The sequence below is a fragment of the Giraffa tippelskirchi genome, chromosome 7 (assembly GCF_054371585.1).
Source record: "Giraffa tippelskirchi isolate mGirTip1 chromosome 7, T2T-mGirTip1v1.2.pri, whole genome shotgun sequence".
NCBI classification, from domain to species: Eukaryota; Metazoa; Chordata; class Mammalia; order Artiodactyla; family Giraffidae; genus Giraffa; species Giraffa tippelskirchi.
In genome coordinates, this window is record NC_137281.1 from 153,026,896 (window position 1) to 153,051,963 (window position 25,068).

Sequence of the window (25,068 nt, forward strand, 5' to 3'; positions counted from 1 at the left end):
CCTCCCCTGAAACGACAGTCATGTTTGCCATGCTTTTGATGGCCGTGTAGCACTTCTCAGGCATTATTTTATATAATTCTATAAATTTCACAGGGAGTTAGAGTTTAAAAAGCCTTTATGAAATCAATTTGAGTGTAGTTAGATTAAAATATACTGCATCCCACAACAACATAAAAGTTTAGATAGATTTTAAACTTCCATTCTTTTTTCAAAATCATGAAAGAGTTTCCTTTGTATTCATTTCTTCCCACCCCCCTCAATTTACACTCGAAGAAACAGAGGCAAGGAGGTGGTAGGAGTCTTAGTCAAGGTCAAGGAAGGCAGAGAAAAAGCTGGAAACCTAAAAGGCAGCAGTTAACACAGTGCTTGAAAACAAAAATGATTTGCTGAAGAATGAATGCATTTTCAGTTATTACTGTCTTTTTTTCATTCCACCATGGTTTCTTACCTATCAGGGCTTTCGTCCCAAGCCTTCATCTCTTCACTTTCAGATTGCCCTCTTGAAGTCGATTCCGGGTGACCTGCGCTCCAGTGGGGACACTTGAGTCCCATTCACCAGGGCGGCCCCTGGTCTGTGTCTCTCCATGTGGCTTGGCCTGGGGCTCAGTCAGGGTGTTATTTGGGATTGCTGAGGGCACACCTCCTTACCTTCTTGTTTCTTTCAAGACGGACATTTTTAATCAGGCGCCTAATTTGGTCCTGGGAGATCTCACTCTGTTTTAATAATACACATGACAAAATTTACCTCTTTGCTTTCAAAGTTGTTAATTATGGAGTGCATTTGAAATGAGCTATCACAGCCAAGAAATCATCCCTTTTGGGTGCTTACAGGCTTTAATGCTGGAAAATAGTAATAAACAAGGAAGGGTTTTAGATGAAACACCTCTCCGTGTGGACAGTGGGTTTTGAGGGGGGATCAGGCAGGGTTGTCATGAAGACTTTTTGGTAATGAGCTTATATCAAATTGTGATCAGGTTATACTGCAGGTACTACATAACCCAGAGGGCTTAACCTGCTTTCAGAGCAGACGGAAGAAGAACAGATGTATGCAGGGAGGCCTTCAGGCAGAGGAGTGGGTTAGGTGGTTGAACACTTTAAGGAAGTAGAATCAGATGCTTCAGGGGAAGATAGCTATTTATGCCTTCTACAGCAGTATAACCAATTGCAAATCACTCCAGGGATTTGGTGATCTTTGTGGTGTGTTCTTGAACTCACATAGGTTATAAGATCTTATGATCTCTAAAGCTATTCCTTCTTACTCAATAAATTAGCAGTTGTTTTCTGTGTGATTTGTTACAGGTCTTCTGGTCTTCAGATATACAAATACCTTTTAAATACTTACGTAGTTAGAAAGATTTAAACAATCGTCTAAATTACTGTGCCTTAAAAGCAGCAGAACTCAGCTAACAAATTTGCACATGTTAGCCTCAAAAGATGAATTGAGTGGCTTAGTTCCAGAGCTTCGTCCATTATTTTCCCATTACCTGAAATGATTACTGGGCTTTGCAAATGACTTCAGGCGCCATGCAAAATATTTATTTTAACCCTCTATGGAACAGTGTCCTGGAAAACATGATTGCTCAGGAGTTGAAGTATGGAATAGGAGTTTGCGAGGTAAACATTTTATGTGGTCTACTTAAAGGCATGCTTACTTTTGTACCAAGAATACTAGTTAAGACAGAGCAAAGAAAAGCTTCCTACTTTGTTTTATGAGAAAAGCCAGGGATTTTGCTTTTTATAAACCACAAACTGAGTCCAGATTTACCAGGCATTATAAAAGCCTTTGGGGAACAGTCTGAGTGGATCAGTGCAATGTGATCATGTCTTTGTACCTATCAACAACCAAAAAAGTAGGTTAATTTTTCAAATACATGGGTGATGTTAATTTTCCTTCTGGGAACTAATCTAAGAAGAGAAATGCTGCCAGTAGAAACCAGGTATCTTTCCCACATCATAAGGCTGCAATAGAAAAAGTGTGAAATTGGTTACCGTTGGGCTAGACACGAAGATTGAGAACCGTGACACCTGTACTATGTAAAGAGAAACTATGGTGACTGCAAATGGCTGCACACGTGGATGATTCGCTCAACATCTTTGCCATCAGTTTCTTGTTTATCAAATGAGAAGTTGGGAAGTGACAACGAGCCCTTCCCTTTGGGGTATCTTTATGGCTCAGATGAGAGGATGCAGCATAGACTAAAGAAGAGATCTCTACTCAAGGGTTTCAGGAGACTGATGATAACTGTTGCTCTGCTGCTAAATCAGTGCTACTGCTTTTGCACATTTAAAGGATTTCCAGTTTTTTTTTTATTACAATGTTATACTAAGTATTTCTTGCACACGAATCATATTATTTGGAATAAATTCTCAAGTCTATGTCAAAAGTACTCACTTATAAGACTTTTATTATCTTATCAGAACAAACCACCAAAACAAGTTCTTAAAAGATCAGCATTTCTGTTTCATTACCAATTCTCCTGAAAATGGGTATTATATTAAAAATAAATTGATTAGTATATGAGTTTTGAAAATGAATTAACAAAAGAAATGAGTATACATGTATATATATGCAAAATTTCTCCCTTTTCTCTCTTTCTGACAGTCTGTTCCCTGGAATAATTTAAATTATCTCACCTTATTTATAAGAGCTTTCAGCTTTTGGTGCTTCTGCTGCTGCTAAGTTGCTTCAGTTGTGTCCGACTCTTTGCGACCCCATAGACGGCCTCCCACCAGGCTCCCCTGTCCCTGGGATTCTCCAGGCAAGAACACTGGAGTGGGCTGCCATTTCCTTCTCCAGTCAGCTTTTGGTAGCCCTTTTGTAATACATCAGTGACAGACTTTGGTCATATTTGAATGCAACAGTAATGTCTATCCTGTTCCCCAAACTCCAGCATCTCAGTCACTCCTAATTTAGAGGGAAAAAAGTCTCTCCAGCAAAATCTAAGCCTTCTGAGTTATCTTTATGTCAAAGATACATATTTGTATATATCTTTATGTATATGTCTTTCTCTATGCACACACACACACATAGTTATTCTTGTTGTTGTTTAGTCACTAAGTCATGTCCAACACTTTTGTGACTCCATGGACTGTAGCCCACCAGGCTCATCGGTCCTTGGGATTTCCCAGGCAAGAATACTGGAGTGGGTTGCCATTTCCTTCTCCAGGGTATATTCCTGACCCAGGGATCTAATCCAGGTCTCCAGCATTGCTGGCAGATTCTTTACCACTAAGCCACCAGGGAAGCATTTTATATATAGATATGTATATATACACCTTAAGGCCTATTTCTATAACATATTTCCAGATCCCAGTCTAAATTCTCTACTGCCTGAACTGTATATAATTTTTTTTTTTGAAAATCATATAAGCCATGTTCATTATTAGAATTGGAACAAAAGAAGTTAAGTAGCCTACCCATCATTACACAGGTCTTAATTAATGAAAGTAGAGAGTTCTGGATTGAGGGATGTGTGTGGGATGTTTTTAGGGTGGCAAATAAAAGGAAGGGTGGGGGCTTCCCAGCTGGTGCTAGTGGTAAAGAATCTACCTGCCAGCACAGGAGATGCAAGCGACTCAGGTTTGATCCCTGGGTAGGGATGATCCCCTGGAGAAGGGAAAGGCTACCCACTCCAGTGTTCTTGCCTGGAGAGTCCCCATGGACAGAGGAGTCTGGTGGGGTACAGTCCATGGAGTTATAAAGAGTACGACACAACTGAGCACACACACAAATGTGGCATGCAAAGAAGGAAAATACTGAGTAATTTATCTATAAAAAAATTAACTACACTTTAGACTTATATATGTTCTGAGCCTCTTGTTTATGAGACTCATGGTAACCTGTGAAAGCCACTTTACCTCTCAGGATCTCTGTTTTCTCAAACTATAAAATTAAAACAAAAAAAATCTTAGATCAAATGAAACCTTCATTTACACTCATTTTCTCTAGGTCATAACAATGGTCTGTTGAAAACACTTGGGTTTGAGAGAATTACTGCAAATCAAGGAAACATCAAGATTTTTATCTTTGTTCATTTTTGTTAATTTTCAACAATCCAAAAATAGCAAACTGAGTTTTATTTTCAGAGTTGTATAACCAGGCCAAGATTTAAATGCAGTGCTGAAGAATAAAATATCAGCTTACCCTATTGAATTTGGGTCCTATGGTAGAAATTATTATACTTCATTGGGCAGAAAGGGAGGTTTGTTCTCAGGCAAATGTTGGAATTTCCTCAGTCAAAATAAATTTAACAGATTTTCCCCAACGTCAGAGGAGTCTGTAGTAGAGTTGTGAAGTGTTTTAGACGAATCATCAGAAAGTCTTATTTCCTGGATTTATTCTACAAAAATGCATAATACGTTGATTCTGATCTCAAGGAGTTTAGTAGTGCTAGAGGCAAATATATCTGTGATGATTATAGAACATTGTATAATAGAAGGCAAGGCAATAGAGATAGGATTAACATATAAAGGAATCAAGGGGTCCTATCTATCCCAACCTTGGGAGGGGAAGAGCAGTCAGAGAAACTCTCTAGGAAAAACAACGTCTAGAAATACTAGCTGATTTGCCAAAGATCATAGTGCTCGTTGTAGCAGAAGAATCCCAAGAATTCTATAGTCAGTGTCTTTCCTGAGTGTCTATATTCTTAATCCACTTTAAGGAAGTTGAAATGGAAGACTCGTAGATGATATGGTATTCTTTCCACTATAGCTTGTATAGTTACCCTGAATAACATTCCTAATATACTTAACATTTATCTGCACGTAGAGAAAAATAAATATCTCTAGGATAGTAATTGCCCGGCTCTTTTATTGTCAAACTTTTCTGTCTTTTGCTGAATGGTGTTTATTGATTTGGTGTTGTTCACGCGCCTTCCTCTGATGAGCGCTACAATGTCCTAGTCTTAGGGAATGTATTACATTTCTTTGCTTTCTCACACTTCACGTATCAGATGTGACTGTCTGAAAGGATAGAGATAAAAGGCAATGTGTAGTTATTTGCTACTAGCAATAGTCAGAACCTGTTAGGTAATTTTATTACTAGTTCTTATAGAACCATACTTAGGAACATAAGTCCATTGTTTTTTTAAAGGCATTAAACATCAAAGAACCAGATTTTTCTCTTTCACTGTCTAATCTGAACTATATCTCTCAGCCGAGAAAATCCATCAGGTCCTTAAGGACAAAAGTAATTCTTTACTTATTCGTTTCCTGTCTCTCAAGAGTACCTAGCACATAGAAGAAACAATATATCTGTATTGGTTGTATGGGTTGGTGAATGAATGAACCGAGAAGCACATGCAGAGTTTATTATGTTCATTAGTTCACTTGGAGCTGAGTCTAATAGAGTCTCTCTTGTCTTCTACCTAATAGATTCCTTGGATTAAACATTCTTCTTTCTTATGTAAAACATTGCAGTTATTGGTTGTAAGTCTTTCCCTCTTGTAGAATTATGCAGCCATTCTCTTGACATGGCATCATGGTGGATGGCGTATACTTGCCTGCCTCATGACTTTGAACTTAGACATATGACGTATTTTGGTCAAGGCGATATTAGTAGATTTAACATAACAAGAGGCTTGAAATGCATTTGTATGGAGTAGCTTGACCCTTTTGTCCTTCTTCTATCACTACAAAAAGACAGGCCCAGGCAGTTACTACCCTTTCAGTTTGGGACACAGAATGAGATAGCAGAGCATGCCTTGATCCTGTCTTGCAGCCTGGAGTCCAGTTCAGCTGAACCCAAAAGGCCCAGAAACTTGTGAGTGAGAAATATAAATATTTGTTCATGTAAAACAAATAGTTATGTGTTTGTTATTGAAGCAGTGTTATGGCAATAGGTGATAGATAAGAACAGATGATTGATGCCTCAGTATACTGAATATTTCTGAAAGCTGAACTCACCAATGGCTCCCACCAGTTGGGTCATAAATGTACAAAGAGTCAGTTGTCTTTGTTTCCATACTTGGGTGTCAGTTTTGTCCATTATTCTGATTACACAATTTACTTTACCTGATAGTAGCCAATGAATGTTAGAGAACTTATTTCTATAAAGCTAAGGTGAAAGCTTTTTAAAGACTTGCTAAAGGCAAATTGTTTAAAATAATTCAAGTCAAGTTAGATGTTGGTAAGAGCTTTTTAAAAGACTGGAGAAAAATAAATATCGAGGAGGATGTCAAATTCAGATTTCTCTTGAATTGCTTAAGATCTCATTTTCTCTTTAGTGAAATTAAAACTGGGAATTTTGGTTGATGTAATACATGTGGTTTTATATGAGAAAGGTGAGCTAAAATTTTAATTACTGGAGACAGTCTCAAAGACAAAGTCTTGAACTTTAGCAAAAGATAGCTGAATGAATGTTTATTTATGTGTTCAAGGTAAAACAAAATGCTCAATCTGTGTTTGTATAAATTTTTATGATCTTTTAAACCAGTTTTTTTGATTGCCTGAGCAAAAATCATCTCAATATCTTTTTATTAAGAGTACCATAAATGGCAGAGTGTGCTAAAAATTCTTTTCCTTCCTTCCTTTGTAAATATTATAAAGTTTTAGTATAAACTGCAAGTAGCAATATTAGAATAGCCTGTCTCACAATGAATATGTGAAAAATAAACTTTCCTTTACAGCTCTGTTCCTCTTTTCACATTTGCATCCTGTTCTGGTTTATAGACCTTCAGTTTGGTTAATAACCTCAAAGGACTCCCCTAGTGGCTCACGGTTAAAGAATCTGCTTGCAGTGCAGGAGACCTGTGCTTGATCCCTGGGTCGGAGGATCCCCTGGAGAAAGAAATGGCTATCCACTCTGGTATTCTTCCCTGGAAAATTCCATGGACAGAGAAGCCTGGCAGGCTATACGGTCCATGGGGTCGCATAGAGTCAGACACGACTGAGCTACTAACAAAAGGAAGACCTTCCTTAGTGCAGATCACAGTTTTCATTTTTTCTTTCTTCACAGCAGCTGACTGAGTTTCAGGAATTCTGAGTGTTTCTGGTTATCTGCACATTTTCGTTGTTGTTGTTCCCACAAAATCACACCCCAGAATCGTCTGGATTTGAACAGATCTGTGAATGGAAAAGAAAATTCATCCACAACTTTCTTGTTTTCACCTGGCTTTTTCGTTGCCACCACATGGAACCACCACATACATTATTTACCCGAAAACCTAAATCTTTGCAAAGTATGCATGAAACAGAGCCAATTATGAGGAAAAAATCACTAACATTTTCCATGCATCTGGACTTGGCTTGAGGTTTGGGAGAACTTGGATTCATTTCAGGTTTTTAAAGAAAATATTGCATGTATTATTGATGAAATATGCTGCTGGTCGTGGTTTTTGAGATGCTGATGGTCACCTCCTTGGAACCATTCTGAGATGAATGGTTTGTGGCATTGTAGGATCAAAAATCAATCTATAGGTGATGACATTCAGTCACCACTGACTAAGGTTGGAATTGAAACAAGCAGTCTGATTGGAAAGCAAGCTTTACACCACATTACCCATAAGTCAATTGCTTGGAGTGTAGGGACTAACTACATGAAGAAATCCAAGAGCCACTCAACGCGAGTTCACCAACGGTTTGGGACACATGTGAGTAATTTTTAAAGAAAGGGAATTCTGGCTCAGATATTTGGGTCATTCCGGTTTTAAGATTGTCAGTTCTCACCTGGACAGAAAAGGTAGACAAGAGGAGCTTGGCTTTAATAAAGTACACAGACTGCAGGTAGTTTTTAATATGATGAGGTTAAAATAGGCCCATAAACCAACATATTCAGAGATACTGCAACATAGCGACAGAAAGCTAGGCAGTGGCTTTCAGGAAAACTGAATATGTTCTTCCTCTGAGATGTTATTTTTTCATCAGGGCTTCTTCAGATTTTGAGAGAATGGGGGGATTGAACTAGTTGGTTTTAGGTAAATATGAAGAAATTCTTGGCTGTGTGGTATGAAAAATATGACATGAAAAGAAGTGGGTATGACATTTATAAGCATGCATGGGCCAATTCCAAAATAGCAGGCTGGTAAAAAACCTGGAATACTTAAAGCTTTTGTTGTTCTTAATTAATAAACCAGCATCAGGCGATATATCCAGGAGATTGTTTAATATTACTGATATAGACTATGTAAATGTTGGGGAGGAAATGTTTTTTTCCTCTTCCCATTTTAGGTTCCTTGGCTGGGGTCATGCAAGATAGACTGACAAAGGCAGAGTAACAAAGAACAGCAAATAGTTTATTAATGTATGCAGTGTATATCCTCATGGGAGAGCTTCAGTGGCAAGTAATTTAAAGAGGTGGTTAGAACCTGAGCTTATTATATAGCATCTTAACAAAGAATCATAAATTCATAGAGAATTGATAAGACAAAGGGCAGGTTTTGAGGCTTCCAAGGGCAGTGAACAATGGAAAGATAAATGTATGGGGAAACTCATGGACATTAAGGACTAGGTGGTAAAATTGCAATATAGATTCTTCTGGTTCTGTCTCTCAGATGATATGTGTCTAGAGTTTTCTCCAGTGATTGACTCCTCCCCTTTTTGGTAGAGAAGAGAGAGGGAGACCCTTTAGAAATTTATGTTCTATTTTTAGGCAAATGGGAGGACAAAGAACTTGTATTAATATCTGCTGCTTGTCAACTGACTTTCGCTCAAAATAATTCTTATACTAAAGTGGCAAATTTGGGGGTAGCATATTCTGCCACCCTTTATCAAACAAAATTTTGTTTAAGGATATCTATGGAGCAACAAAAAACAACCAAGATGAGAGAGCCATGATACAGTGGAAAAGCTGCTGGGATGGAGAAAGACTTCTAATTCCAGGCTATACTACTTCCTAACTTTGAGATCTTTGAGAAAATATTTGGGGCACCATATTGTTACCTGAAAACTGTTCTGCTGACATGCTACAGAACTATGTCAATAACTGTCATCCAGTTGTTGAGAAGATGTTACGGTAGGAATACAATCTGTATCCGAATGCTACCTTACATTTGATTAGCACTTTACAGTCAGTCAAAACACACAAATACTGACTTACTTGGCTACTTTGTTAGCACTTGGGACACTCCCATGTCTCCAGCTATTGATGGAATTATATGCTTTCCATATAATTCCAACACAGTAACAGGGGTGTTTGATGTCTAGTGGACCACACTAAAAGCTATGACACCGATACTTGCAGAGAGGAGAGATTTTAAAGGAACTCCATCAAGCTCTGGCCAACCTGACTTTGCACTGGGTTCAGTGGCCTGCAGTCCCAACAGTTGATAAGTATTGATGGGAAGAAGCAACTTTATTAAGCTCTGTTGACAAGCTGCTCTTATGATCTGAGCAGATGGCAGTCACTGATCTCCTTGCCTGTTCCTTCCCACAAGCCCAACTGTCTGTATGCCTAGAGAATTCAACGTGAATAATAGATAGCTATTTGTAATGGAAAAACACAAACTCGAGCCTTTTTCTATTTTAATTGGACCCTGAAGCAGGGAAACAGGAAGAAAAGTGGCAGCTACAACACCCAGCTTCAGATGCTTGATGCTTTGTCTTTTGCATTTGGAGACAGAGAGTTCTTTATTCTCTTCACAGCATGGCTATTTTTCACACAGGAAGGGATGGGGCACTTGATACAGATAGACTTCATCCTTGTCTGATTTCATTTCATCATGTCTCCGTTATCCCTTTTCTTTCACATTAACTCTCCCCTTAATGTTCATACCTTAGAAATATTTGTAGGTGATTTTTATTAATACAGTCTTTGAGCTGATAATGAGTCAAACTCTGCATATAGACAGACACACCTTGTTTTATTGCACTTTGCTTTATTGTGCTTTGCAAATATTGCTTTTTTTTTTTCTTCTTTTAATTAAGCAAGTTGAAGTTTTGCAGCAACCCTGCAATGAGCATGTCTTTAGGTTCCATTTTTCCAACGTCATTTGCTCAGTTCCTATATCTTTGTTACATTTTGGTAATTCTCGAACTATTTCAAGCTTTTTCATTATTCTTATATTTGTAATGGTGACCTGTGATCAGTGATGGTTGATTTACTGCTATGACTCACTAAAGGCGCAAATGAAGGTTAACATTTTTTTAGCAATAAAGTATTTTTAAATTAAGCTTTGTACATTGTTTATTTAGACACACTGTTCTACCACCCTTAATGGACTAGGGTATAGTGTAAGCATAACTTTTGAAAAATATTTATTTTATTTTTGACTGCTCTGGGTTTTTGTTTTTTTTTTGTTCAGTCTTTTTTTCTTTCTAGTTGCAGAGAGTGGGGGCTACTTTTTGATGCACTGCGTGGACTTCTCATTGCAGTAGCTTCTCTCATTGTGGTTCATGGGGTATAGGAAGGCAGGCTTCAGTAGCTGTGGTTCCCAGGCTCCAGAGCTCGGGCTTCAGTAGTTGGGGCATGTGGGCTCAGCCACTCCGCAGCATGTGGGATCTTCCCAGACCAGAGTTCGAACCCATGTCCCTTGCATTGGCAGGTGGCTTCTTCACCACTGGACCACCAGGGAAGTCCCAAACATAACTGTTATATGGATGGACTGGGAAACCAAACATTTTGCGTGACACTCTTTTTTGCTGCATTTACTTTTTTGTGGTAGTCTGAAGCAAAATCTGCAATGTCTCCCAGATATGCCTATAATTATTTTTATTTTTCTCCTTTCAACAAATTTAGCTTAGTGGTTAAGTACGTGGGCTTTAGAATCAGACCTGATTACAGTTTTCCTTTTTCATTTTTGGGACACGCTAGTTAACACTGGGATATACCTCCCAAGGCTCAAATGCTTCAGTTGAGAAAATGGAGAAAATCACAGGGTCCCTCCCAAAGGATCATGGGTTCATTAAATGAGATAATTACTGTAACATAATTACTCAGTCCCAAATAATATGCTAGAAGCTCAGGAAACGTTTTATGAAGACATTTCAATTTTTTATAACAGAAACACTTAAAAATTTCCAGTTTCAGGAAGAATTGTGTCTTGTAACTTATACATAGAGGTATGTAGAAAGAGACTGTGACATTCTTGGTGACTGATTTCATCAAAGTGGATGGTTGCTCAGAGTCCAGGAAACTGAGGCAGCAGCTTTTAATTTTATTTATTTTTTTGCTAGGGAAAAATAACAGCTTTTAAAGTATAAGATCTTACTCCACACAAAAGAAAAGACCTCGCTGTATGTGGAATCTTCTTTTAAGGCCATCTTAAAAAAAAAAAAGTCAGCAAACTCTCCAGCTCTTCATTAATTCCACAGCTTGAGAAAGTTATGTTAATGTGCACTAGATGATGGTAATGTTTTAGAAAAATCTGTCTCCTAAACCATTTTTGTGTCATCCATTAAACTTGTTACTCAGTGGGGTATCTATACAATTGATGAAAGAACCAGCAATCTTGCTGATTTTCATCTGAAGTGAAATATATTTTGTTGGTAAATTCCAGCATTAAGATTTTATCTTCTTTAAAAAGTTGAATTGAAGCAGAGAAGGGGAAGGGTGATGGGAGTGATGGAGTATAAACAAATAGTGCTGTTTTGGGTGCACTGTGCTCTGCTCTCTGTGACTAGTTATAATTGTAAATTTTGACATGAAGAAAGTTTCCTTTTGCCTTTTTCTTTTATGCTCCACCTGCCAAGATGAACCTGGCAGGAACCCATATGGTTATAAGAGAATGAGCTGTATTCATTTCTGAGTTTTCAGCATCTCATATTCTACAACCCAGATTGGTCTCTACATCTGCCAGGGTACCTGCTCGACCTCAGTGTTCGTGGTTAGAGAGTGAATGGGTTGGAAGCATATCTGATTCACTTTCACTGAATTCAAAGATCAGCATGACTTTTGAAATTAGTAATTTCATCAGTCACACAGCCCTGATGGAGAGTAATTGAGGAAGTAGCTGGGAATGAGAGGAAGAGGATGGGGCAAAGCTTGTGTCAAACTGGTTGCTTTCCCTTTTTGTTCTGGGATGGACCTTCATACCCGATGGAGGAAAAGACTTGCCCCCCCCCCCAAGGATTTTTTCATGTTCTGTGATTAAAAAAAATAGGTGGTCATTTGAGCAGTTTTATAAGCTAAGGCTATGAAAGCTGTAATTTGAAAAACTATGTGGGTGGCAATATTGTTCAAGAGGGAAGAGAAAAGATAATTATGGGGGAAAAAAAACACAAAAAAACTCCCAGACACACAAACTAGGAGATGCTAATCACATAAGTTGGTTAATTTAGGAAATGTAGCTGAATTAGAATCAAATCTTATATCACTCAGATCGCAAAGCAGCAGAACAACTGCAAACTGGGATCGATTTTGTAGATAAAATATTAGTGATATTTTGCCAGTTTTACAGTAATATTAGTAATAGAGAATATTTACTGAGGGCTTTACTATGTGCTTTTTAATGACTTCATCCCCTTTATTCTTTAAAACTAGCCTTTAAGATTAGAATGATCATTTTCCCCCCATTTGTCAGATAGGACAACTGAGGCATGGAACAGTTACATTGTACAAGAGGAAGGGCTGAGATCCCAGGTCTTTCTGACCACAGAGCATCTTTAATTTACTAAGAACTCCTTCTCAGATAATTTTATTGTAATTTTTCAAATAAGAGAAATTCCCCAGGGAGTCAAATCAAAGATCTTGGATTCAAAAGAACAAGGAACCTGTATGGTCACTTGGCTCTGTATAATCTTAATTTTTGTTCTTACCATTCTTGGACTTGTTCTTCATATTTACCAACTTAGAAACACCAAAAGGTATTCTTTAAAGCATTATTTAAAGCAATTTAAGTTTAAAATAGTATTCTTCAAAGCATTATTTAAAAAGCAATGTGGATTTATTCCTTAATAAACATTTAATGTAACACCTTTTATGGCTAGACTAAATGCCTTGGACAGCAAGGAGATCAAACCAGTCAATCCTAAAGAAAATCAGCCCTTAATATTCATTGGAAGGACTGATGCTAAAGCTCCAATACTTTGCCCACTTGATGGGCAGAGCTGACTCATTGGGAAAGACCCTGATACTGGGAAAGACTGAGGGCAAGAGAAGGGGGCAGCAGAAGATGAGATGATGGGGTGGTATCACAGACTCAATGGACATGAGTTTGAGCAAACTCTGGGAGATAGTGAAGGACAGGGAAACCTGGTGTGCTGGAATTTATGGGGTCACAGAGAGTCGGACATGACTTAGTGACTGGCCAACAACAACAAATCAGAATTTAACCTACCAAATCAGAATTAAATCTGTTTTTGAGTTGCTTAAATTATAGCAGTGTCCAAATGAGTAATATAGAAGAAATTTGCCCCAGGGAGAGGGTGAAGACATCCATGCCTTATGTCTCTTTTGGATTCTAACCTCAGTTCTATTGTTACCCGTTTTTCCTCCACTCCCACCTCCAAAAAAATTTGGAATCATAATGAGAAACATGGAAACCCCCATCTCTGTATTGAGAATGTCTTTCCTCATGTTAAGACCAACCCCATTTCATCTCTTCAAAAATGTATTCACTGGTTTCAGCATAATGACTCCAATTTTTTTTAGCATCTCAAATATTTATACCAATTTGTCAGCAGCAAGTATCAGTGACAAGCAGAGGTAAAGTATTATTTATGCGGAGATATCCAATTTTTACTTGTTTGACTGCTTTCTTGAGAGATGATGCTTTGGAAAATAAAATGCAACATTTATCATTGTTGGTTGACGATGAGAGGTCGAGTTTACTCTCTTCACTGTGACCCAGTTAGTTCACATAGCCAAGCCTGCACAGCTGCCTGAGCCTAGGATGTGCTAACCCCAGCCGGGGAGAGACATTCGCACAGTTTTCAAAGGCAGAGCAGTGCTCGGAGAAACTTCTAAAAATACAAATATCATGGAGAATCTACCCTTCATAAGCTGCAACCTGTCCCAGAGTCAGTGGATAATGACCATTGCAGTTTGGGATTTGCGTGTGGACTGCATCGTCATACTTTACTAAATAATTCAGGTTGGAAAGAGGAGAGAAAGCATGTGAATGTCTGCTGGAAAGGAACACAATGGCTGATGGATTTTCAAAGGGAGGGTGCAAGTATTGTTGATCTATATTCGGCTATTTTTTATGGAAGTGCTTTGAAAAGTAATTTGTTCAACAAATACTTGTTGAGTACCTTCCACTGTATCCTTTCACACTTCTCAATTCTTGATTCAAGATTTGATGGATGATTGTGAGCAAATAATTTGAAAAAATTAACAATTATTTTGCTAAGTTAAATTTTATTAAGCTTTGTAGCTTCTGCGGCTTCTCCTTTTTTTGTTTTGCAGGGTGCTGTGATCATTGATTATCTTCTGCTTTCAGAACTTTCCAGGTGGTGCTAGTGGTCTTAAAGAATCCGCCTGCCCATGCAGGAAACACAGGTTCGACCCCTGGTTTGGCAAGATTCCCTGGAGAGGGAAATGGCAACCCACTCGAGTATTCTTGCCTGGAAAATTCCACGGTCAGAGGAGCCTGGTGGGCTACAGTCTATGGGGTCACAAAGAGTCAGACACAACTAAACACACACGCTTTTATTCTCACATTTGGAGCCTCAGAATAAAGAACTTGAGGTATTCCCATGAATGACATGAGAAAGAGAGAACAGAGAATTGTTGTTCTCTTATTGCTTTTGACAAATTGTTCAAGCAATTGGCCAGTTTTGATTTAGTGCACATCATACACAGGTGTTCAGTTCAGTTCAGTCACTCAGTCGTGTTTGACTCTTTGCGACCCCATGGACTGTAGCACGCCAGGCCTCCTTGTCCATCACCAACTCCTGGAGCCTACCCAAACTCATGTTAATTGAGTTGTTGATGCCATACAACCATTGCATCCTCTGTCGTCCCCTTCTCCTCCTACCTTCAACCTTTCCCAGCATGGTCTTTGCTGTCCACCAAAATGAATCAACTTGGAATTCTCAAAACATGGAAAGGGGTTCACACGCTGAGTAGCCAAAATAAGTTTTGGATTACTCTTATAAGAATCTAAATATTTAACTTCCAGGCTTGTTGATCCATATCTACATGTATTGGATAAGATGGAGAGATTTTAGACTTCATATTACTTGGTCTTTTTTTTAATAAGGTTAAAATTATCCAGTCAGCCATCCAAGTTTTATCTTTCTACCTCATTTTCTTTTGTGAGAGGCTCTCAGATTGTTTCCTATGCCATTTTCCCTTTTTAGGTAGTGGATCAATATGTTGTCACTGGAAAAATAATAATTTTTGGGGAGTTGCATAATTATTAATTGAAAGCATTCTGGCTGAGGACAGCAAAGTGTCTTGTCCTAAAAGCTCAATATATTCTAACCAAAATAACATTAACATTCAACCTTCAGGATCATATTTAAAAGAAGAGTAATTGTAAAATTTCTAGTGCAGCATCACCAATGTCGAGTAGTATAATGGAATGTATAGAATTGGAAAAACTAATTGATATCCCGATGAAAACAGATACTTTGGGATATATTCTAAAACTTCCATGCAGTCCCTATATTGAACAAACCATGAAAATGAACACCTGAGGTGGGGATTGATCTACAGGTTCCATGAAAATGATTTTTGATCATTAAACTTAAGGAACAAAGCCTACATGACAAACCATTTCATATATCACTGTGACGTTTAAAGGAAGCTACTTCCTCCATGCTGACACTAGAGTAACTCTTTGCAAATGCTGAAATAGTTTCATTTAAAAGAAACATCTGTTTGGATAGATGTGTTCAGGAGGCAATATTGATGCTTCTACTTAAATTCAAAGCCATACTTTGTAGAGGACACCGCCGCCACCACCAACTTCACAGAGAGTAGCAGCATCAGTTTCTTAACTTTGAAAAGTGAAAGACTGTAGTTGGTGTAAGAACAGGCTACTGAATAGGGACTGGGTCTGTTGTCCTGAGACACAGTATTGATTGGCTACCAGACCTGACTCACCTGGGGCTGTACCATCACACACCCAGACTTACGGAAAGTGCCCCCACGACCGCGACACCCGTGCTGAGTTGGATGGTTCTGCCCGTTTTCCACCATTCGATAACCTTCTCTATGCCTCATCTCCCTCTGGCGTTGGGTGGATCCACGAGATGAGCAGCAGACAACTGACCTGGGCACTAGAGCTGGTGAACCCGGCGTTGCCGCTTGCTCAGGTGCTCACAGGCTCAGGCTGTCTGCATTCACTCTGCTCATCACCCGGGTCTAGCGAGATTCCTGACACTGTGAGATGCTTGCCTGGGCATGAGAAGCGGTCACAGGTCTTTCTCCATGGGCGTTTCTGATTCCATTTACTCAGATCAAGAGGTTGAGCTGGGAAACGCAGATGACAAAAATCAATGGTTTTCTTGCTGTGCTTGTTTTCTGGGGGTCCCCTGGGTTCATCAGTGGTGCAGCACTCTAGGAGCTGCTCAGGGGATCTTGGGGTGGTCTGGCTACCACACAGCTGTCAGTGAATTCTATCCTACTTTTACCCTTTATATATTGGGACTTGTGTGTGCCTGCTCAGCTGTGTCCAACTTTGCAACCCCATAGACTGTAGCCTGCCAGACTCCTCTGTCCATGTGATTTCCCAGGCAAGAATACTGGAGTTGGTTGCCATTTCCTTCTCCAGGGGATCTTCCTGACCAAGGGATCAAACCTGTGTCTCTTATGTCTCCTGCATTGGCAAGCAGGTTCTTTACCACTAGAACTGGGTATGGTTTTATTTTAAATTCTATTGCTAAAAACAGAAAATGAAAGCAAACAATTTTGGAAGTCATCAGCATAAAGAAAAATTCTAAAGGACCAGCTTTGTTTTTTAGTAAAACTTTTCATTCCAAGTGTTCTTTGCTTCTATAATAATAACTCACACATGGTGCTTACTATGTATCAGGCTCTGTTCTAAGTGATCTGCATACACTGAATTCATTTCATCATTAAACCAACTCTGTAAGCAAGGTACTGTTTTACCCCCACTTTGCAGGGGAAGGAAATAGGGGGACCAAGGGGTTATATAGCTTGACAAGGTGGCACATCCAGTTCTTGGCAGAGCTGGAATGGTTTTAGAATTCATCCTTTAATCTACTTTGTTATATGGTCCTCTGCTAAATACCATTCTATGTTATACTGTTCCTTTATCTACCCCTTAGCATGTATTTTTAAAGCAATGATGTGGTCTTTGGTTTAAATGAGGTGCTTAAGAGAGGTAAGGGCTTGCTAAGGATTTGGGATTAAATTTTGTGACCATTCAACATAGCATCCTGCACAATTATTACTTTTTTCAAGAGATTCCTGAAGCTTATTAAAACACATTTATCCTGAACATGTTGGAAGACTTACGAATGTGGCATGATAATTTCCTCAAATCCTCTTAATAGTGATGATTATAAGGCTAAGAAAGTAAGCGCTTAAAAATACCACACACTTACATAGATCATCTGTTGACATTCAACGGGAAGTGATCCTTTTTCTATTTCCCCTCTCCTTTCCAAGAACATAACTTTAAATTTTCCCTGGATCTGTGTATCTGTCAAAATCACAAGCATTGCTCATAAAACAACTATGTGACCAAATGAAATGATCTGAACATAATCATTCAAAATCCCCACATACATTTATTCCTTCGTACTTCTTGGTCTTAGAGAATCATTTCACCATCTTTCAGACTGCCGTGATTACTGGATTGGAATTCGGATATTTTCTACTATTCATCTCGAGCAAAGCGGTGCAGAGGTTTTCTGATCCACGTAGCTGTCTTTCTCTTTTGGCCTTGACATCCTTCCTTCTTGTTATGGTCTTCCTTGAGGTGTGAAAACCTGATTTCTAATTCTGGATTTCTCAGAGAAGCTTATGACCTGTAAGATTGTTCTGGGTGGTCCCCTCCCCCCCGTTACCACAATTTGGAGTCATTCACTACGGCCACGTGAAGGCAGGTAAGCAGTGATAATATTAAGCAGTGATAATATTAAGAAGGGATGTTGTTGTTGTCATTGAGTCCCTAAGTCGTGTCCGACTCTTTGCGACCCCATGGACTGTAGCCTACCAGGTTCCTCTCTCCATGAAATTTTCCAGGCAAGGATACTGGAGTGGGTTGCCATTTCCTTCTCCGGGGGATCTTTCTGACCCAGGGATTGAACCCACGTCTCCTGCATTGGCAGGTGCACTCTTTACCACTGAGCCACCAGGAAAGCCCTAAGAAGGGATGACACTTGGCCTTTATCGAGAGCTTATCTGGGTCAGTAAGATCGTAGAATGAACTTTTTGGCCAATGCTGTATTTTCCAAGGAACTTTCTTTATGTATATTATCACATTGAATTCTCATGCCAGCATCTCAGTAAATGAACATTGAATAGAAGATGCACAGTGACACTGTGAAGAGCATATGATTGCTTCTCATTTTGCATATAAGAAAATGTTTGAAGGAGTTCATAACTTGCCTAAATTTCCAGGCAGCTAATGTTCGGAGCTGGTTCTGACATCAGAAGCTCATATGAGTAACCAAACTATTATGCTATTCCTCCTCAGTTTTAAGCTTCAGAAGGATGGTGTGAATTTGGTTGTGTTCAGACATACTGTAGTTGAAGAAGCGACAGGAGAGTAGCATCTCTTTTTATGGATGGAATTCCTAGCTTATAGACAAGTTCAGTTCAGTTCAGTCGCTCAGTCGTGTCCGACTCTTTGCGACCCCATGAATCGCAGCATGCCAGGCCTCCCTGTCTATCACCAACTCCCGGAGCCCACCCAAACCCATGTCCATCGAGTCGGTGATGCCATCCAGCCATCTCATCCTCTGTCCTCCCCTTCTCCTCCTGCCCCCAATCCTTCCCAGCATTAGGGTCTTTTCCAATGAGTTGCTAGTAAACATTCTTTTAAAAAAATTAATATTATTAAATATTGAGAGTCCCTTGCACTGTAAGGAGATCAAACCAGTCAATCCTAAATGAAGTCAACTCTGAATATTCATTGTAAGGACTCATGCTGAAGCTCCAATACTTTGACCACCTGATGCAAAGAGCCAACTCATTGCAAAAGACCCCGATGCTGGTAAAGATCGAAGGCAGGAGGAGAAGGGGGCGACAGAAGATGACATGGTTGGATGGCATCACCGACTCAATGGGGATGAGTTTGGGTAAACTCCCTGAGTTGGTGATGGACAGGGAGGCCTGACGTGCTGTAGTCCTTGGGGTTGCAAAGAGTCGGACACGACTGAGCGACTGAACAACAATAACACAGCTTACATAAGGATGGTTTTGTTCCTGGCTGTAGAAATTCCTCTCAACAGGGATTTTCTTACTTAATAAAAAGAATGTTTTTCCCCCACACCCCAACTCAATTTTCTTACCTTTATTTGAGGCTCTCCAGAAACATGTTCCTCTCCCATTACACAGCAGTAGATGGCAGCAAACGTCCACCATAGGCGCCTGGAATTTTGCCTCTGGGCTTCCACCCTGTGCGAAGCTGGAGGCCGCTTTTAAAAATACAATCATCCAGGCTCCTTACCTGACATGTTGGAAGGGCTAGTTTTCCAGGTCGCACATGTCTTATTACTTTCGAAAATAATCACGTGGAAAGGCTTTTTTCATTGTGTTTGCTGCTACATTTCTGCGCCGTGGTGACTGTCAAGCCAAAATCAAACTAATAGCAGGCGGACAAAAAGACGACAGTGACCCAGAAGAAGTGCAGATAATTTCCGTTAAGAATGTTCCTCGTGGGTTTTCAAATACATTTTCATCACCCAATCTGATCAGTGAAGCATTCTTGTTCATAAATTATTTATCAGTGTCTTTTCTCTATCATATCGTTTGCACCATTGTAACAAGCAAAACCCAACTTTGGGGTTTTCTCTTTTAAGAATATCTGGGGAGAAGCGTTTCCCACCACCCTTCGCTGCCAGAAATGAAGCACAACCATTGTGGAAACCATATATACCAAAGGGGCTTTCTTTTTGCTTGTTTTTCTTTCAGTTAGACTTTTCGAAGCGTATTACCTGGGACATTTAGCATTTTGTGTTAGTATTCATTCAGTTTTCAGCCTGTTGTTGATTCATTTTGCTGGGTAATGTGCTGTGGATTTTATGGACAATGTAGTATGATTGATCTGCACTTGAAACAAATTGATTCCCTGACCTGGGAGAGGGAATGGCCTTCAGTACTGACATGGTGTTGTTGCTGCTTAGCTATTTGACAAGCCATTAGCATCTCCAAGTTTTGTTTCCTTTCTCTACAATGGGAATGAAAGTATCTCACAGGATTTTTGTGAGGATTATATGAAATTAAATGAAGTAATGTCATGAACCCACTAGCTTAGTACATGTTAAAAATTCACTGTCAGCTGAATGTGAATTGAGAGGATAAAAGCTATTGATAATTAAGACTCCTTCTAGTTGTTAGTGCCTGTGACTCTGATTAGTTTCTTTTCATTCACCCTCAACCTGAGTGTTATAGGTATCCATCCTAAGAAGGGAAGAGGCACTTGAAAGATGCTGAGATGAAAATGCTCTAGAGGCTGAGAGGTTGATTTACTGTGGAGAAAAGTGGTCGTACTTTTACTGTTGAGAGGTGGCTATAGTTTATCTTGGACAAAAGTTCATCAACCAACATTGAGAACTAATGGGAGAAAAAGAAGAAAAATGATGTCATTAGGAAGAGGGCAGAATGAAAAGCAAAGGCACTGATGGAATAAGAAGGGTACTGACATATTTCCTGCACTGGATTACCATGGAGAATGCTTTCTAGGACCTGGACACAAAGGAAATGATGCTTTAAGCACACCTCCAAACCGGGTCAATTACTAGCACAGAAACTCTGATCCAAGGGTCTGTTACTTTAATTTTACCAATGGGTTTCAGCATTCAGTCGTGCATCAAGAGATAACGTCATCCCTGACCTACATCCATTTGGTAACCCATCTTAACAGGTTTGTATTTTTCTGGCATTTTGGAACAGTCCATCCTTGGACATCCAATCCAAACCTAGATAGCATATTAAAAATCAGAGACATCGCTTTGCTGACAGAGGTCTCTATATTCAAAGCTATGGATTTCCCAGTAGTCATGTATGAATGTGAGAATTGGACCAAACACTAAAGAACTGATGCTCTCAAATTGTGGTGCTGGAGAAGATTCTTGAGAGTCCCAACCAGTCAGTCCTAAAGGAAATCAGACCTGAATATTCATTGGAAGGACTGATGTTGAAGCTGAAGTTCCTATACTTTGGCCAACTGATGCAAAGATCCGACTCATTAGAAAAGACCCTGATGCTGGGAAAGATTGAAGGCAGCAGGAGAAGGTATCGACAGAGGATGAGATGGTTGGATGGCATCAGCGACTCAATGGACATGAGTTTGAGCAAGCTCCAGCAGATGATGATGGACAGGGAAGCCTAGCGTGCTGTACTCCATGGGGTCGCAAAGAGTCGTACATGACTGAGTGACTGAACAACCACAGCAATGAGGTCTTTAAAGGCATGGGTTCTAATCTCCATTGCTATTTCCAGGCTGTGTGACTGTGGCCACACTGCTTGTTGCAACATACTGGCTTTATAGTCACAGTTGAAAAGGATAGTTGTGTTTTTACTTCTCAGAGATGGTGATAGTTCCTCTTTGCTCATCCAACAATGAACATTAATAAAAAAAAATGGAATAAATGATACCTCAAAGGAGAGGAACAAAATGCTTTTAATAAGCAAAGATTTGGAGGAAAACAGGAAATACACTCTCAACATTCTGTACACTTGAGAATACAGAGAAAATTACCCAGGATCTGAAGAAGAAGGAAATTAAGACCCTCTCTGAGTCGGTTCCCAGTTAAAACCCTGGCTTCTAATGAGCCGTGTTAAGTTGGCCGCTTCTCAGAGACTCCTCATCTTAAAATGGAAATGATACCAGGGCATCCTTCATAGAGTTATATTAAATATAAAGAGAGCTTATATGGTGAAATGCTTACCACGGTCCTGCTACGTAGCAGGTGCTTGATAAAGCGTGTTAGCTGTTACCATTGCCACCACCTACTGCTGTATACCACTGCGGCTCTGTGTGTGCCTTTCACACACACACAGAGTGTGTGCCTGTGAGAAGCTGCAGTCCTTGTCAAGGGCTGAAGGCTAGCTCCGTCTCGAATGTTCAGCTTGTTCATGCTTGGCGCACTCAATAGTAAGCCTTGCAAAGTTTCAACCGAAGTACTAAAAAAAAAAAAAAAAAAAATCCTTGAATAGCAAGTACAGTGTTATAGCTTTATCTTGGCATTAAACTTGAAACACATTCATGGGCTATGTATAATATAATTGCTTCTTTTGCCAGTTATTGGTTATGAATTGAATTTCCTGCCCCTGGAGATGATCCTGATGGGGAACGTAAAATGATTGTAAGACGGCCCTCTGACCTGTTTACTGAAAAGGAATACTCTGTTTCAACCTGAAAAATACACTGAATGCTTTTAATGTTGGTTGCTGTTTCCTGATGACCCACTGGCGCTGTTGACTCCATGCTTCCTTATCTGACAGTGTGGGGCTGGACGGCCTCCGGCTATCCTATTTTGAGCCTTCGTCCCATGCCAGGTCCTGAGGTAAGTGTATTACATACACATCCTCACTCAACTGCCAGCGGCCTTGTGGAGCACACGTCAGTTCTGTTTTGTAAAGGAGAGCACTGATGTTCACCACCTCAGCAAGCAGTTCAGGGTCCTGTGGCCAGCACACAGCACAGACAGAATTTGCACCCTGGTCTGTCTGATGGTGAAGCGTGTCTTTATAACAACTGCATAAAATCTTAACATTATTATGAAGATCTCTTCCACATCTGATATCCTGAGATTGCCCTTCAAGTACTCCTTCCTGTAGTAGGTAAAAGTGTTTTGACATACTGCCTTCAGCTCTAGGGGGAATAAGACAGTTGAATGAAAATAAACATGGTAGATCAGGTATAAATTTACACATTACCGCTTGGGACACAGAACTATAACTTTGTAGTTTTCTGTAACTCAACTCTGTTTCACTCTCAACGTTCCTTCAAGCTGCCGACGTACTTTATGGTGTTCTGGTATATTCAGTCCAGTCTAGCTGAACTTGTAGTCTGATGTCAGTGTTGCTGTTTCAGCCACTGCCCAGTTTGAAGTTTCTTGCCTCTTGAGGTGAAACTTAGAACTTCAAGCTTCTATTCTTCTTCTCTACTTGACTTTTATCCTTCTCTTGGTGCCACGGGGTGCTGAGAAAAGCTATGGCCCAGTATCCCAGTGGGGAGAGGCACCTCTAGTTAGTGCAGCTGCTTCTGGATCCTTGCTGACCGCTGATGGTAATGCATCTCCTCCTTCTTGGTGTCTGCCACATTCTGATAGCTGCTACAGATGATCAGATTTCATGAACTCTGCATCTTCTTTGTTCTGACATCCGATAGATTTTTAGTCCTTATTTTTCCCTCACTGGAATATGTGGGAACTACTAAATCTTCTCCTAAGTCACAAGCAGTTGGCTGCCAAAGAAATGGAAGACAGTCCCTCTGTCTGGTCATTCCTTGTTTTTTTTTTTTTTTTTTTAATCAGCTCCTCTACGAGTGCCTCAGATTGGCTTGCCTCCTTGCTCTGGGCCAACAACCAGGAGGTTCAAAGCCCGTTTGATTACAGAAGCAGCATTTTAACCCTTCTCTTATTCTCTCTAAAGTTCTCTTGGTTCCTCCAGCCCACACCCATCCCCATCTCCCAGGCTGGGAAAGGCTTTTGCTTTACTTATGGCAGAAAACGTTCTTTATGTCAAAGCCTCTCACCTTCCTGGTCTTTATCTACTCTTCAGTCACATCTTGATGCTTTGCTTTGTATTATGGAAAAACCCAGCTTTCAGAGTTCTTAGAAACTCTTTTCTTTGAAGACTTGCTTTCAGGAATATTGTTTAACTATGGACCATCCACTGACGTCTACTTCGATTAAACAAAAATTAAGCAATGAGTTCCTTACTCTTGGCCTGTCGTCCTACTCCTAGAAGCACTTGCAAGTGCTTTGGCTGTAATTTGTTGAAGGGCGGAGCTCCTTGGGGGAGTTGGAAACAATTAGGAGTCTCAAGTGGGGTCGAGAACTATCGCCTCCAACATTTGCACGGGCCTTCGGTAGTGCTGAGTTTTTACTGGAAAGTTCATGGTGGATTCACATCCATATTTCTTGGTTACCCTTGCATCTGCGTGTGGCCATGTGACTGGTTCTAACCAATGAAAAGGAGCTTTGTGTGTCAGCTCTAGGCTGACATTGTTGATTATGAACCTTCTTTCTCTGTGCTCTCTCCTGTCTCCTGCCCTCCAACTGGAAGTCAGCATCAGTGGTGACCTTGACAGTATTGTGTCAGGACTGGTTGATCTTCTGTCAGTTTGGGTTCCTGCATGACCATATGGAGCAGATAATCCTTGCCCATCCTCTTGTTGGTTCAAAAATAATCTTGTCTCTTGAGTAACTACTTGATATTTTTTGGTTTATTAGTTTTATCAACTAGTGCTACTTCAGCCAATCCAGCAGGAGTGAAAAGACATAATATATTTCTAAAAGTTACTCTTGCTGCAATAACAGAGTAAATTTTCCTTAAAGGGAACAAAGCGTCTTCAAAATGAAAGAAAAGTCTTTTCTTAGATGCTTTGTTTGGACTGTACATTCCTATTATACTTGGGTGTTGGGGTATGTCTGGAGGTTCGTAAACTCTGGTGGTTGGTGTTTTTGTACAGTGGACAGACTGATAATTTTTAATTTTTTAGACAGTTGTGAAAACCAAACCAAACAAACAAAAAAGAAGAAGGTGTGACAGAGATCATATGTGATCCTCAAGTCTAAAAGATTTACTTTCCGGGCCTTGATAGAAACTTTGGCATCTCCTAGCCTACATAGTGGGGAAACCAATGAACCTACACGTATTATGTAAGGAAGACTGCTCTGCATGTAAAGAATTGAAGAGTCTATCCTGGGTTGATCTGTGGCTGTATGATTTAGGCCTTTTAAATTGATAGGAATCATATGGAAAGTGTACACTTGTCCCAGCCCTAATGGAAAAATACAAAGATTTGCTCAACTTCACTTCTTTTGCCTGTAGAACAAGCTTGCCTTGTTCATATAATTGACTGATTATTTTTGAGGCTGATA

The 25,068-nt window shown here is 39.8% G+C and overlaps 1 long non-coding RNA gene across 12 annotated transcripts in view; it reads left to right on the forward strand.

Annotated features, from left to right (window-relative positions):
• LOC145513671 (uncharacterized) overlaps positions 1-25,068 on the forward strand; it is a 793,767-nt gene that overhangs the window by 333,605 nt on the left and 435,094 nt on the right. The window contains exon 3 of one of the 12 annotated variants that reach the window (XR_014059684.1): positions 6,959-7,589. The exons of 10 other annotated variants lie outside the window; for them this stretch is intronic. This is a non-coding gene — a long non-coding RNA (uncharacterized LOC145513671). Of the gene's footprint in view, positions 1-6,955; positions 11,161-25,068 lie in introns of those variants that run through there. One more of the 12 variants, XR_014059670.1, reaches the window with a different exon arrangement.